The 15,329-nt window shown below is 42.5% G+C and overlaps 1 protein-coding gene across 3 annotated transcripts in view; it reads right to left on the reverse strand.

The window, feature by feature from the left end:
- DIP2A (disco interacting protein 2 homolog A) overlaps positions 1 to 15,329 on the reverse strand; it is a 107,064-nt gene that overhangs the window by 77,521 nt on the left and 14,214 nt on the right. The window lies entirely within an intron of this gene.

The raw sequence follows: 15,329 nt of genomic DNA on the forward strand, positions 1-15,329 counted from the left end.
TTTTTTTGAGACGGAGTCTCGCTGTGTCTCCCAGGCTGGAGTGCAGTGGCATGATCTCGGCTCACTGCAAGCTCCGCCTCCCGGGTTCACGCCATTCTCCCGCCTCAGCCTCCCAAGTAGCTGAAACTACAGGCGCCCGCCACCACACCCGGCTAGTTTTTTGTATTTTTAGTAGAGACGGGGTTTCACCATGTTAGCCAGGATAGTCTCGATCTCCTGACCTCGTGATCCACCCGCCTCGGCCTCCCAAAGTGCTGGGATTACAGGCTTGAGCCACCGCGCCCGGCCTCATACCTGGAAGTTCTAACAGTGGATCTGTGATGCTTTGAAGACTTTATTTAGACCAGAAATATATATTACAATTCTCATGATTAGCCTGTCCTCTGGGTGAACATGGTGGAGTTTTTAGTGTTTTGTAAGACCTTCCTTCTCTCAAAACAAACAAGCAAAGCAGTAAGGCTGCTGTGAATCAAAAGACACAGGCTGATGTCGCTTATTGAGTACACAACTGAGTATTTCCGTTAGATGAATTTTTTATTGTAGGATTTGTTGTGTGAACAGATTGACACCGTTGAATATGTGACATCTAAATCAAGCCTCAGTGGAAGCCTCTGCATAGGCATTAATATGCCATCCTACAGAAGAAGAGCCTGAGCCACAGCCTGTGGGCCAAACAGCTGCTCTGGCCCAGAGTCTACCACAACCTCCCCACCTACTCCACCCTACACTGCACCCAAGCCCTGCCCTCTGCACAGAGCCTCTGCTTTATGAGCTCACTTGGCTCCTCCCACGCCTCTTATGCTTATCTGTCTGTCCTTCCATTTATTTATTCCCTGTGCCCCCACTGTGTTCCATCCCTTCAGATAACTTTTTTTTTGCATTTAGTGTCTTTTAGACATATTTTCCTATAATTTTTTACAGTGTCTTTTGGAAACTTTTCTATAGTGTCTTTTAGAATATATTCTGCAGAACTCATGCTGCTTTGTGTCTGTGTATTTTTAATTGACCTGAATGGCATTATATTATAAATGACTGTTTTCTTCCCTAAGCCTTCCATTTTTAAAACCAACCCTTCCTCAATGCAATGAGCACACCTGATCTACTGCACTGACCTGGGTGCCCCTTGGAAGTACATCTTCCTTGTTCACCCCTCACCCTATCACAGGACACCCCCAGGTCCAGAGCCAGCCACTGCCTACACCAACATGCTCAGTGCTGCAGTGACAATCCTCATCAGGTTCAGCACATAACTGTACAATTTCACTTATTAAGTTTCAACTTGCACACAACTTTTTAAGGTTTAGAAGGCAGTAATTTTCAAATGCGCATGTGCATAAGAGAGGCAATTAACCTGCATCACAGACGTACGAAATGTGGCTCTGGCTAAACTCCACTACTGCAGAAGAAGCTCCCTCAGGATCACAGACGCCAAATCCGAACTAATATCACCAAGTCCTTCACGTGGCAACACAACTTCTAAAAACCCATTCTCAAAAGCACTCAACTACCCCTTCAGTTCACAGGAACAAGGATGAGTAGTGCACACTATATGTGATGGCAAATAAGGCAAAACAATCTAATTGTCTGTCACCAAAACGAAATAAATATGCTGCCAAACATCCGTACTACAGGATTCTGTCAATCTTAAAAAATAAAATAAAATCCTGTTATTTGTGGGGCCTCACTTACATGGATTCATGTAAGACATCACTTACATGGATTCATGGTATCCTACTGGCTAAGAAGAGCAGGTTGAAAAACAATATATATATAGAATGATTCCATTCTGATCAAATAAAATTAAGCCTGTATATTTACTTAGTAGTTGTGTATACTTGTATATACACAGAAAATGTCCAGGAAGGATGCACAACTAATTATTAACAGCATTTTCCCCTGTGGAGTGATTTGTCTTTGGGTAGGGTGAGAGACAGATTCATTTTTTACTTCATATACTTTTATTCTTTAAAATTTTTAGACACATAATCCTTTGTAATTAAGAATGTATGGAAGATGGTTTTGACGATGTGTAATGGCTACATAAGATGTTATTGGGGGTAACTAGATGAATTCCATGTATTATTTTTGCAACTTCAAGTCTAAAATTATTTCAAAGTAATATGTTTTAAAATATATGGAAGAGATTATGCAGAATTGTTTTCTTTTTTAGATGTCTCATAAAATTTGCCAGTGAAACCATATGGTCTTACAGGTTTATTTTCCTGGTTTTAAACTATGAAATTAATTTATTTAGTAGTTATAGGACTATTCAGGTTTTGGCTTCATTATTGATGAGTTCTGGGGGGTTGTGGCTTTCAACAAATTGGTACCTTTCATCTAAGATGTTGAAAATAGTCATGTGGGCCAGGCGCGCTGGCTCACACCTGTAATCCCAGCACTTTAGGAGGCTGAGGTGGGTGGATCGCTTGAGGTCAGGAGTTCAAGACCAGCCTGGCCAACATGGTGAAACGCCGTCTATACTAAAAATAGAAAAATTAGCTGGGCATGGTGGCACGCGCCTGTAGTCCCAGCTACTTAGGAGGCTGAGGCTGCAGAATCACTTGAACCTGGGAGGCAGAGGTTGCAGTGAGCCAAGATCATGCCACTGCACTCCAACCTGGACAACAGAGAGAGATTCTAAAGAAAGAAAAGAAACAGACAGAGAGAGAGAGAGAGGAAGGAAGGAGAAAGAGAGAACGAGAGAGAGAGAGAGAGAGAGAGAAAGTAGTGTCACTTAACGATGGGAGTACATTCTGAGAAATGCATTGTCAATCAATTTCACTGTGGTACAAACATCATTTGAGTCTACACACACAAACCGAGATGGTATAACCGATCGCACCGACGCCGTACGGTAGAGCCTGTTGCTCCTAGGCTACAAACCTGTACACTATGTTATTGTGCTACATGCTGTAGGCAATTGTGACACAATGGTATTTGTGTGTTTAAAATATTTAGGCCAGGCACGGTGGCTCGCACCTGCAATCCTAGCACTTTGGGAGGCCGAGGAGGGCAGATTGCCTGAGCTCAGGAGTTCGAGACCAGCCTGGGCAACACGGTGAAACCCCATCTCTACTAAAATACAAAAGATTAGCCAGGTGTGGCAGCGTGTGCCTATAGTCCCAGCTACTTGGGAGGCTGAGGCAGGGGAATCTCTTGAACCCGGGAGGTGGAGGTTGCAGTGAGCTGAGATCGTGCAACTGCACACCAGCCTGGGCCACAAACCAGGCTGTCTCAAAAACCAAACCAAAACAAAACAACAACAACAACAAAATATATATTTATAAACACAGAAAAGGTACAGTAAAAATATGGTATAAAAGATGAAAAATAATACACCTGTATAGAGAGAGCATTTAACATGAATGGGGCTTACAGGAATGGAAGTGGCTCTGTGTGAATCACTGAGGGGTGAGTGACTGTGAAGACATTACTGTACATGACTGTAGACTTAATACTCTGTACACTTAGGCTACACTACATTTAGAGAAAAACATTTTCTTTCTTCAATAATAAATTAACCTTAGCTTACTGCAGCTTTTAAAAAACGTTTTAACCTTTATAATAACACAGCTTGAGATACCAACACATTGTATAGCCGTACAAAAATATTTTCTTTCTTTATATCCTTTTTCTTTTTTTTTTTTTTAAGAGACAGGGTCTTGCTGTGTCTCTGAACAGACAGGCTGGAGTAGTGGCAGAATCATAGCTCACCACAGCCTGGAACTCCTGGGCTCAGGCAATCCTCCCACATCAGCCTCCTGAGTAGCCAGGACTGCAGGTGCTATTCTACCACACCCAGCCAATTTTTAAATTTTTTGTGGAGACTGGGTCTTGTCATGCTGTCTAGGCTAGTCTCCAACTCCCAGTCTCAAGCAATCTTCCCACCTTGGCTTCCCAAAGTGTTGGGATTACAGGAATGAGTCATCATGCCTAGCTTACAAGCTTTTCTGTATTCTTTAAGTTTTGTGGGGTTTTTTGTTGTTGTTGTTTTGGGGCTTTTTTTTCTTACTTTTAAAACTTTTTTGTTAAAAACTAAGACACACACATTAGCCTAGGCCTACAGAGGGTTAAGGTCATCAGTAACACTGCTTTCCACCTCCACATCTTAACCTACTGGAAGGTCTTCAAGGGTAATAACACATGGAAGCTGACACTTCCTATGATTATAAAGCCTTATTCTCAAATAACTCCTGAAGGGTCTGCCTGAGGCTGTTTGGCAGTTAACCTTTTTAAAATATAATAAGAATATACTCTAAAATAACAATAAAATGTACAGTAAACACAAAAACCAGTAACATTCATGTGTTATCATTACCAAGTATTATGTACAGCACATAATTATATGGACTAGATTTTTAATAGATTGGCAGCACAGGTTTGTTTACACCAGCATCACCACAAACATGTGAGTAATGCGTTGTGTTACAATGGCTACAAGGTCACTAGGTGGTAAGAATTTTTAGCTTTATCGTGATCTCACACAGCCACTGTTGTATATGCGGTCCATCGTTGCCTGAAACATCTATTGGGCATACGACCAGATATGGATACAGTTGTTCACAGTACTCCCTTACCATGCTTTAATGTCTGTGCACCCTATACAGATAGGCCTCTTTCATTCCTGACTTTGGTAATTTGTGTCTTTGGTAATTGGTATTTTTTCACTGTCAGTCTTGTTAGAGGTTTATCAAACTGAGCCAGGTTTTGGTTCTACTGTTTTTTGTTTTTGTTTTTTTGAGACAGAGTGTTGCTCTGTCACACAGGATGGAGTGCAGTGGCGCAACTGGCTCACTGCAACTTCCGCCTCTCAGATTCAAGCTATTCTCCTGCCTCAGCCTCCCGAGTAGCCGGGATTACCGGCGTGTGCCACCACGCCTGGCTCATTTTTGTATTTTTAGTAGAGATGGGGTTTCACCATGTGAGCCAGGCTGGTCTAGAACTCCTGACCTCAAGTGATCCAACCCCCTCGGCCTCCCAAAGTGCTGGGATTACAGGTGTGAGCCACTGCGCCCGGCCCCACTGATTTTTTCCTATTGTTTTTTCTGTTTTCAGTTTCACGGATTTCTGCTATTATCATTTTCCTTCTGTTAAGAAACACAAAACCATAATGAGATACCACTATATGCCTATTCAAACAGCTAAAGCTTCAAAAATACTGACAATGTCAAGTGCTGACAAGGACTGTGAAGCAATAGAAACCCATATATTGCTGGTGGGAATGCAAAATGGTACAGCCACTCTGGAAAACAGTGTGGAAGTTCTTTATACAGTAAAGCAAACACTCACCAGATGACCCAGCAATTCCACTTGATTATCTACCCTAGAGAAGTAAAAACTTGTGTTCACATAAGAACATGTACACAATTGTTTATAGCCACTTTATTCTTAATCACCAAAAAACTAGAAACAACCCAGATGTCAAGTGAATGGATAAAGAGACTGTGACATAACCATACTATGGAAAACTCCTCGGCAATAAAGAGGAACAGACTACTGATACCTGCAAAAATGTGAATGAATTTCAAAATACATTACGCTGAGATCAAGAAGCCATTCTCGAAAGGTTACATGCTGTCTGATTCTATTTATAGGACATTTCTGAAAAGATACACCCATAAGGATAGGGAACAGATAAGCTAGGAGACCAGAAGACTGCAGAGGGATAAATGAGGAGTGTTTGGGGATGATGGTGCTGCTCTTCCTCCTTTTTGGTTTTTTATTATGTTTTAGAGTCAGGGTCTTGCTCTGCCACCCAGGCCGGAGCGCGGTAGCATAGCTCACTGCAGCCTCGAACTTCTGGGCTCAAGCAAATCAGCTTCCCAGAGTCTGAAAGGAGAGTCTGACAAAGAAGTACTTCACGCAGCTAGCAGCTGGGTGACTCCACAATGGACCAAGTGTGGCTAAGGAAGAAGCACCCCAAAAGGGCATGACACAATGGCTGGGAGCCCCAAATGCCCCGCAGGTTCCAATCCAGTACAGTACAGTCTGCCTTTGGTCAGGTCACTTTGACCACCTCCAAGGTGGGCACCAGCCAGAAATCAGATACACACCACAGACCTTGGACCCAAGTGAGCTGGACACAGCTGCCAGTGTTTATTCCTTTGGAAAGGTGTTGGCCTTTGCTTTGCTGCCAAAGAAGGGGTCCAGAGTCTACTAGGTCCCAACTTGGGCCACACAAGCTTACCCAGGATCCCAAAGCAAGGCCTCTGTGCCATGGCAGCTGGGAAAGCCCCCAGCTGCCACTGGACTAGACAGGTCCTACTGGAGGTGCCCACACAGAGGAGGAGGAAACAATAAAATGAGGGATGATCCATACCTGATATGGTCTGGCTCTGTGTCCTCCCGACTCAAATCTCACCTTGAACTGAAATAATCCCCATGTTCAAGGTGGGAGGGACCCAGTGGGAGGTACCTGAATCATGGGGGCAGGTTTTTCCCCATGCTGTTCTCTGGATAGTGAGTAAGTCTCACAAGCTCTGATGGTTTTATAAAAGGGCAGTTCCCCTGCACATACCCTCTTGCCTGCCACCATGTAGGATATCCCTTTGCTTTCTTCATCTTCCGCCATGATTGTGAAGCCTCCCCAGCCATGTGGAACTGTGTGTCTGCTAAACCTCTTTCCTTTATAAATTACCGAGTCTCGTTTTACGTCTTCGTTAGCAGCATGAGAACACACTAATACAATACCTGACCACAATAAAAATTGAAGACAGATGCCACAAAAAAATATAGGCAGTCTCCAAGCTTGTGACACAGAACAACAGGTGAAGAAAATCTGTGAAGAGTAATATTTTGCATGGTGGCACCATTCACTGATAACAGTTGTTCTTATACTTAATATAAGCACGTAGAGATTTCACTTTTCAAGTCTAAAAGTTTCCAAACACAGGGGTCTTAAATATGCAGATCTAATACACAAAAGCAGAGCCTATCTGACTACAATTTAAATTATTTATGCAGCCAAGCATGGTGGCTCACATCTGTAATCCCAGCACTTTGGGAGGCCAAGGTGGGAGGACTGTTTGAGCCCAAAAGATAGAAGCCACGTTGGGCAACATAAAGAGACCCTGTCTCTACAAAAAAAAGAAAAAAACCAATTAGCTGGCTGTGATGGCACATGCCTGTAGTCCTAGCTACTAGGCAGGCTGAGGTGGGAAGATTGCTTGAGCCCAGGAGTTCAAGGCTGCAGTGAGCTATGACAGCACCACTGTACTCCAGCCTGAATAGCAGAATGAGACCTTAAAAAAACAATATAACAAATAAATTATTATGCTTAACACTGGAGTGCAGAGATGCTTCCGCAGTAGTGTTTGCATGTCCATTGTCTCATTCATTTGTAATTAAAAGCAGACTTTTAAAATATTTAGTAAATACTCTTTTATTTCGAAGTTTTTGATAAAATATGAAAAACATGTTCATTAAACTGAATACATACACACACATAGGAACTCCATTTATGGCACTGACAAAATTATAGCACTCAGACCAACTCTTCCAATGGGAACTAAAAAGATCGCACTAAAATTTTTCTTTAAATCTAAAGACATTACAGAAGTGAAGAACTGAGGACCAAGTCAAGTCAAAAAGTAATCACCAGGTAGCTGAAGTGGGCGGAACTCTGACAGACTCAGAGAGTTCATCGAGGAGGAGGTGCCCTAGAAAGCATCCCAGGTTGTTTGTTGGGACTTAGAAGGACCATACCTTGCGTATGAGCTAAAAATAGAGCAGCACCCGTAAGGACTGGAGCCAGTTTCAAACCACTTTCTCTACATGTAGATTAAAGTGATCTTGGATTGCACGTACTCCCAACCTATCTACCTATCAGATGCAAAAGTAAGCCCTTTGTGGTCACACATTATCACTATATAGACAACGTCTGGCATTTGATCAGAGATAATTAGGTACATATGGCAGCAAGAAGCGATGACTAAAATCCATAAAAAACAATAATAGAAAGCTATACAAAATAGAACTTTAAAATAACCATAATCAATATGTTTAGGGAATTAAAAAGCAGGATTGTGAATTAAAAAAAAAAAAAACATAAATTCTAGAAGTGAAAAATACTGTATCTCAAATCCAGGAATAAATTTAATGAAAGGTGTGCAAGACCACTACCCAGAAACCAAAAACATTAAAACATTACTGAGATAAATTAAAGAAGACCTAAAGAAATGAAAGGATATACCACGTTCATGAATCTGAAGACTCAATACCGTCAAGTGTAATTTCTCTCCAAGTGGATCACAAGAATCAGTCTGAGTAATTCTTGAAATTTTTTTGCATGGAAATTGACAAGCTGATTCCAAAGTACACAGGGAAATACAAAGGGCCAAGATTAGCTAAATCAAACTGGAAAAACAAAATAAAAGTAAAAGGGCAGACTTTACCAAATATGAAGACACAATGGAGTAGGTGCTAAGATAAACAAGTGGAATAGTGCAACAACACAGCAGAAATCAGCCCAAAGCAGCAGGGGAAAGACAGCCTCTTCCAAATGTTCTGAGTCAACTAATTACCCAACTGCAATAGAAATGAAATCACTCTTCCCTCACACCATGCATAAAATTAAATTCCAGGTGAATTATGCATCTAAATGTGAAAGATGGCCGGGTGTGGTGGCTCACGCCTGTAATCCCAACATTTTGGAAGGCCAAGGCAGGTGGATCACCTGAGGTCAGGAGTTCATGACCAGCCTGGCCAACACAGTAAAACCCCGTCTCTACTAAAAAAAAAAAAAAAATTAGCTGGGCGTGGTGGTGCGTGTCTGTAATCCCAGCTACTCAGGAGGCTGAGGCAGGAGAATCGCTTGAACCAGGGAGGCGGAGGTTGCAGTGAACTGAGATCGTGGCACTGTACTCCAGCCTGGGAGACATGACAAGACTCTGACTCGAAAAAAAAAAAAGAAAGAAATACACACACACAGACACACACACATTTTTTTTTTAGGCGGAGTCTCACCCTGTCACTCAGGGTGGAGTGCAGTGGCTCAATCTCGGCTCACTGCAACCTGCCCCACCCGGGTTCAAGCAATTCTCCTGTCTCAGCCTCCCAAGTGCTGGGATTACAGGAGTGAGCCACCACGCCTGGCTAAAAATATATACATATAAATCTTTAGTTTTGCTATTCTATTAGGAAAAAGGGCAGGTGCTTCCTTGACTTACCATGGGAGGAGTAAGCTTAAATCAATGTTGCTAGATTTACCCAAACAATCAGAAAGGTCCTACTGGAGGTGCCCACACAGGGGAAGACAAGGAGGAAGCAAGAAAATGAGGAGTGACCCATACAAAATTAAATGACCATTTTTACATATCCATGGCCTAGCAAGGACACATCAACTTCCAGATTAAGAGTGATGCCATGAGCTGGGTGCAGTGGCTCACACCTGTAATCCCAGCACTTTGGGAGGCCAAGGCAGGCAGATCATTTGAGGTCAGGAGTTTGAGACCATGGTGGCCCACGTGGTAAAACCCCATCTCTAATAGAAAATACAAAAATTAACTGGGCATGGTGGCATACACCTGTAATCCCAGCTACTGGGGAGGCTGAGGCAGGAGAATCACTTGAACCCAGGATGCAGAGGTTGCAGTGAGCCGATTGTACCACTCCACCATTCCAGCCTGGGCAACAGAGTGAGACTGTCTCCAAAAAAAAAGAGTGATGCTATGACTAGAAGATGTTAGTGAGATTCATCCCAAATCTGCCTTGAACACCCTGGATCTGCTTCCTCCAATACTGAGCACACTTTGACTCCTACACTTACTACCCTGTCTGATGGCTGTCTCCATTTCCCTCCTTTTCCTGACTCTTCCCCATGCTAGTCTCTGTGTGTGCTTCTGGGCTAGTGCCCAGCGCCTTTCTCGGGCACTCTTCTCCAAGCGGACTGTGGCGTGACGCTGATGCCAACTCTGGAGATTGCTCATCCTCTATTTGTTTCAAAAATACACTTGGGAGAAAAAAATTACTACAACATGGTATAATCATATAAGATAATACCACATGGCAGTTAGACTGAGCTAGAGCTACATGTATTAACATAATCATCATATTTTTTAAAACATAATATTAAGGTAAAAAGCAAGTTTCAGAAGGATTTATAAAGATGATTTACATAGTTTTAAAATATGCAAAAACACTATCGATTGTTTCAGGATATATGGAAATGCAATGAAATGATAAAATACCAAATTCAGGAGAGAAGTTGGGAAGACGGCACTCTCTAATGGAATTAGAGAGTGAATGGGAGTCAACTCTCTCTATAATGGTTCTTTGTAAAAAAAAAAAAAAAAAAAAAAAAAAAAAAAAATTAAGCTAATGTGTCAAAATCTTCATTTTTTAAAAGTTGGGTGGCAGGTACATGGGTATGTATATCACGACTCACACAGGTTTTTGGTATGTTTGAAATATTTCACAATTAGAAAAAAATCAAACAAGAAGCAGTCATCCACATTCAGAAGTTTCTAACTCTTAAAAGACTTTCAAACTGAAGCCTGTGGCTGGCTATACTGCACTTTCCAAGGACCAGAGAGTACTTGCTCAATATGAACATCTGCCATATTTTCTACAGTACTCATGAGCTTATTTAAATTATCCCTCTTAACTGAAGTAAGACCCTGAACATGCGTTCAGGACATACAGGTAGACAACAATGTCAGTGAAAGGCAACAAGACTCTTCCATAAAAATACAGCTCTTGGCTAACAAGTTTGTGTGTAAATAGATAATAAACATTTTTAAATAGCAGGTATTTAATGGAAGAATGCTTTTAAACATCACTTGGTGAGCTACAGCCACATGGTGATATAATTCTTATTAAACATTCATGATTAGAAAACTTAGATGACTAGCCTTGCAACTGAAAGGAGAACTTAGATATTATCCACTTCAATGTTTTTCCAACCTTTCAGCTGCACATCTTCTGTTCAACTGAACTGTTAGGAGGAGGGTAAGTGGAGAAGTGTCTCTGGTTGAGCACACGTAGGGCTGCTCTCTGAGTGCCCACTTCCCCCAAACAACGGTGGTACCTTCTACGGGAATACATTAGCAGACTCTGGAAAACCAATGAAAACCAGATCCCTTCTTCATTACCACCTCCTATCCTCCTCGACAACTTTGTTCAAAGGATGTACTGTCCATCTGCTTCAGATCTGCTCCAATCCTATCCTCCCTATCAGATAATCCTCACTGTTCTGATCTACCGTTCTGATTTCCCAGAATCTAGACTATGAATTCCTTTTCAATTTTGAAAACCTAGCTGGATGTGGGGGTGTGCAGCTATAGTTCCAGCTACTTGGGAGGCTGAGGCAAAATGATCACTTGAGCCCAAGCCCAAGAGTTCAAGACCAGCCTAGGCAACATAGTGAGATCTCATGTCTTCAGGAAAAAAAAACCAAAAAACAAAAAAACCTCTTCAACGATTTCAGTGAGATTTGGGGAAGTACAGTCATCTTTACCTGATGATTGGTCATGAATACTGACCCAGAAAATCCTCCACACACACTCCCCTGCCTCAGCTGCACAGATGCCCACACACACGTTCTGTCTCCCTCTTCAGTCTTCCCTGTAGTCTCTCCCTTCTCTGCCTTTCCCGTATGGATTTGGGTTCCTCGGAGTTTTTCCTAGGCTCTCTTGGCATTATTCATTTCTCCTCATGGGGTAATCATATTCACTCTAATTACTATTTATGTGCCAATGACTTCCAAATTACTAGCCAAGGCTAGAGCTTTCTACAAAGTACTAGACTCATATATCCAAATGCACTCTGGGTCCCACCTCTCAGATCTCCCAGAGCAGCCTCACACTCCTTTTGTGTTCCACGTCTTCATGAGCAGCACCACGATCTCCCAGACAGGTGTTTCAGAAACTCCAGCATCACCCTAGGCCCTCGTTTACTGCACCATCATCTCCCAGACAGGTGTTTCAAAACTCAGAGTCACCCTAGGCCCTCCTTTACTGTGTACTTCACACAAAAGCCTGCTGGTTCTACTTCTGATTGCCCTCTCCATCCTACTGGCTCAGCTCTATCCAGACTAGCAAAATCTCTTGCCCTGGATTACTGCAATGGGTTCTTCAAGCTAACTTTTCTGTCCCCCAATTTCAGACTCCTCCAATCTACTTTTCACACACTGCAGAACAATCTTTCTAAATCAAAGAGGGAGACAGAAAGAGACAAAAGAGATTACGCAGAAATGTTTTGTTAATATATATTTTTAAAAAGGTGGGGGGGGTGTGGGAGGATTGCTGGCTCCATCATTTACTAAAGGAGATCTGTTTAAAGTAAAGCCCCTGGCCAGGCGCGGTGGCTCATGCCTATAATTTCAGCACTTCGGGAGGCCAAAGTGGGTGGATCACCTGAGGTCAGGAGTTCGAGACCAGCTTGGCCAATGTGGTGAAACCTCATCTTTACTAAAAATACAAAAATTAGCCGGTCGTGGTGGTGCATGCCTGTAATCCCAACTACGTGGGAGGCTGAGGCAGGAGAATTTCTTGAACCTGGGAGGTGAAGGTTGCAGTGAGCTGAGATTGCACCACTGCACTCCAGCCTGGGTGACAGAGCAAGACTCTGTCTCTAAAATAAAATTGAAATAAAATTGAAATAAAATAAAATATAAAATATAAATAAAAATAAAGCACCCAACAAAAACTACCCCCATAGCCTTTTTTTTCTTTTTCTTTTTCTTTTTTTTTTCTGAGACAAGGTCTCACTGTGGCACCCAGGCTGGAGTGCAGTGGCATAATCACGGTTCACTACAGCCTCAATCTCAAGCAATCCTCCCACCTCAGCCTCTCAAACGGCTGGGATTACAGGCATGCACCAACACACCTTGCTAATTTTTTTTTCTTTGTAGAGACAGGGTTTCCCTGTGTTGCTCTGGGTAGTCTCAAACTCCTGCCCCATAGCCTTTACTTAAAAATAGGAAATTGGTCATCTGTTTTCAAGATTTACTGAGTTCTTCAATATGCACACATATTTTCATCTTGCTTATTTTCTCCCCTTTACCAAGAGCAGTGGTAGGAATATAATATATTTTCATGGTATTTCTTGTTAATAGGAAGCCTTTATGCAGAGCATACACTTTGCTATCGTTCAATACAGTAGCCATTAGCCATGCATGGTTAAATTTTAGTTAATTAAAAGTAAATTAAATTGAACAATCAGTTCCCTCGTCCCATTAGTCACATTTCAAGTGTTCAGTAGCCACATGTAGCTGGTGGCCACCATGCTGGACACCACAGAACTTTCCCATCGTTGCAGAAAGTTCTCAACAGTGCCATTCTAGAGGCAACAGGTACCAGCACCCCTCCTGCCTTACTCTTGGTCACCTCGCACATCCACAACACCCAACCAGCTACAGGGAGGAATTTGAGTTTGTTTCAACCAGTTTGTCTAGACTCCAGAGAATCCAGTCCGAATTCCTTACTAGGACGTGTGAGCCCTGCTGTAATACAGTTAGCCCCTGCCTGTCCTCCTCTGCCTATGGAACACTGCCTGGAATTCCTTGGCCCACTCAACTTCAGCTCACCTTCCTTTGTCTCCATGTCCATCCCCGCTCCTCCTTCTCCACCCTCTCACATATGCTTTCAAAACAGAGTTCCAGGAAACTTTACTTCCTCTGTTGGCCCAGCTCACCCAGGGCTGATGATATCTCCCCTTGGGCGGACTGGGTCCTCTACACATTTCACGACATTGCCATGGTTTACATGTCTTTCAGCCCCCACGAGACTGTAAGCCTCCTGGCACTCAGTCTGTTGAATGTTGTTAAACAACAGGATGACACACTGAGTGTCCGTCTGTTCAGGCTGCCGTAACGGAATACCAGAGTGGGCGGCTCAAACAACAGACATTTATTTTCTCACAGTTCTGGAGACTGAAAGCTCAAGATCAAGGGGCCAGAGGGTTCATTTCTGGTGAAGCCTCTCTCCTTGGCCTGCAGACAGCTGCCTTCTCACTATGTATTCACATGGCCTTTCTATGCACAAACATCCCTGGTGTCTCTTCCTTGTCTTGTAAGGACATCAATCTTGATGAGGGCCCTCCCCCTTGACCTCATTGGATCTTAAATATCTCCTTAAGGTCCTATCTTCAAATATAATCCACTGGGGCTAGGGATTCAGCATACCAACAACTGTGTCCTTTTGTTTCAGAGACTTAATTTAAAGGTTCTTTACTAAAGATACTGCAGAGAAAGTTCTAAAATCTGAAAGAGTGTAAAAGTTCTTTTTCTGCTATTTCCAAAATGGTACTCTTAAATTATGAACAGTTCAGTGTAGAAAGACACAGGATTTCTATTCTTTCTTTACAGCTGATTAATACAAAGTCTGAAAGGAAACCCCCACATGATCACTGTCTCCCAGCTATAATTTTAGCTGCTGCCCTCAAGAACCCAGGAAATCCGAAGAACAGAGGCCATGCATTTCCTGTGTGAAAAGGGAAGGGAGACCCTTGGGTACATTACTCTAAGTAATTATCTATCAATACACAATAGAAGTAACAGCTACTTTTAAGTGTTGTGTCTTCATTGACTATACAGTTTTCTTTGCTAAGCAGTGTATAATTTCCTAGTCTTTTTAACAGCAAGTGCAATACTGAAAATGTCAGCTAATTTAAAGTGTAAAGATTGAACCACAAGGATTATGTTAGTCCTACACAGAAGCAAGCTCACTGCACAGCAAAAATGAGTTTTAAAAGATTTACTGGGATGCTGATAATGGGGGAGGCTATACACATATAAGAGTAGGGGGAATATGGGATAGCTCCATACCTTTCTCTCAATTTTGCTGTGAAACTAAGACTGTTCTTAAAAAATCTGTAAAAACAAAAACAAGTCCAGGCACAGTGGCTCATGCCTGTAAACCCAGGACTTTGGGAGGCCAAGGTGGAAAGATCGCTTGAAACCAGAAGTTCAAGACTAGCCTGGGCAATGTGGTGAGACTCCGAATCTAAAAAAAACCTGTAAAAGTAGGCACAGTAGAGTGCACCTGTAGTCCTAACTACTCGTGATGCTAAAGCGGAAGATAGCTTAGCCCAGGAGTTTGAGGCTATAATGACCTATGATAGTGCTACTGCACTCCAGCCTGGGCAACAGAGCGAGACTAAATAAACAAAATATTTACTGGCAGAATAAAATTTTCCCATTAACTTAACCCTAATTCACTTCTTTCCTGTCTTCAGTTATACCATAGAACAGTGACCAAATAACATGAATTCTTTTTTTTTTTTTTTTTTTTTTTTTTTTTTTGGGGTTTTTTCTTTTCTCCCCCCTGGGGGGTGTTTGGGGGGCTTCCCCACGCCCCCACCCCCCCCCCCCCGGTTTCCCCCCTTTCCCC

The sequence above is a fragment of the Theropithecus gelada genome, chromosome 3, assembly GCF_003255815.1.
Source record: "Theropithecus gelada isolate Dixy chromosome 3, Tgel_1.0, whole genome shotgun sequence".
In the NCBI taxonomy this organism is placed as follows: domain Eukaryota; kingdom Metazoa; phylum Chordata; class Mammalia; order Primates; family Cercopithecidae; genus Theropithecus; species Theropithecus gelada.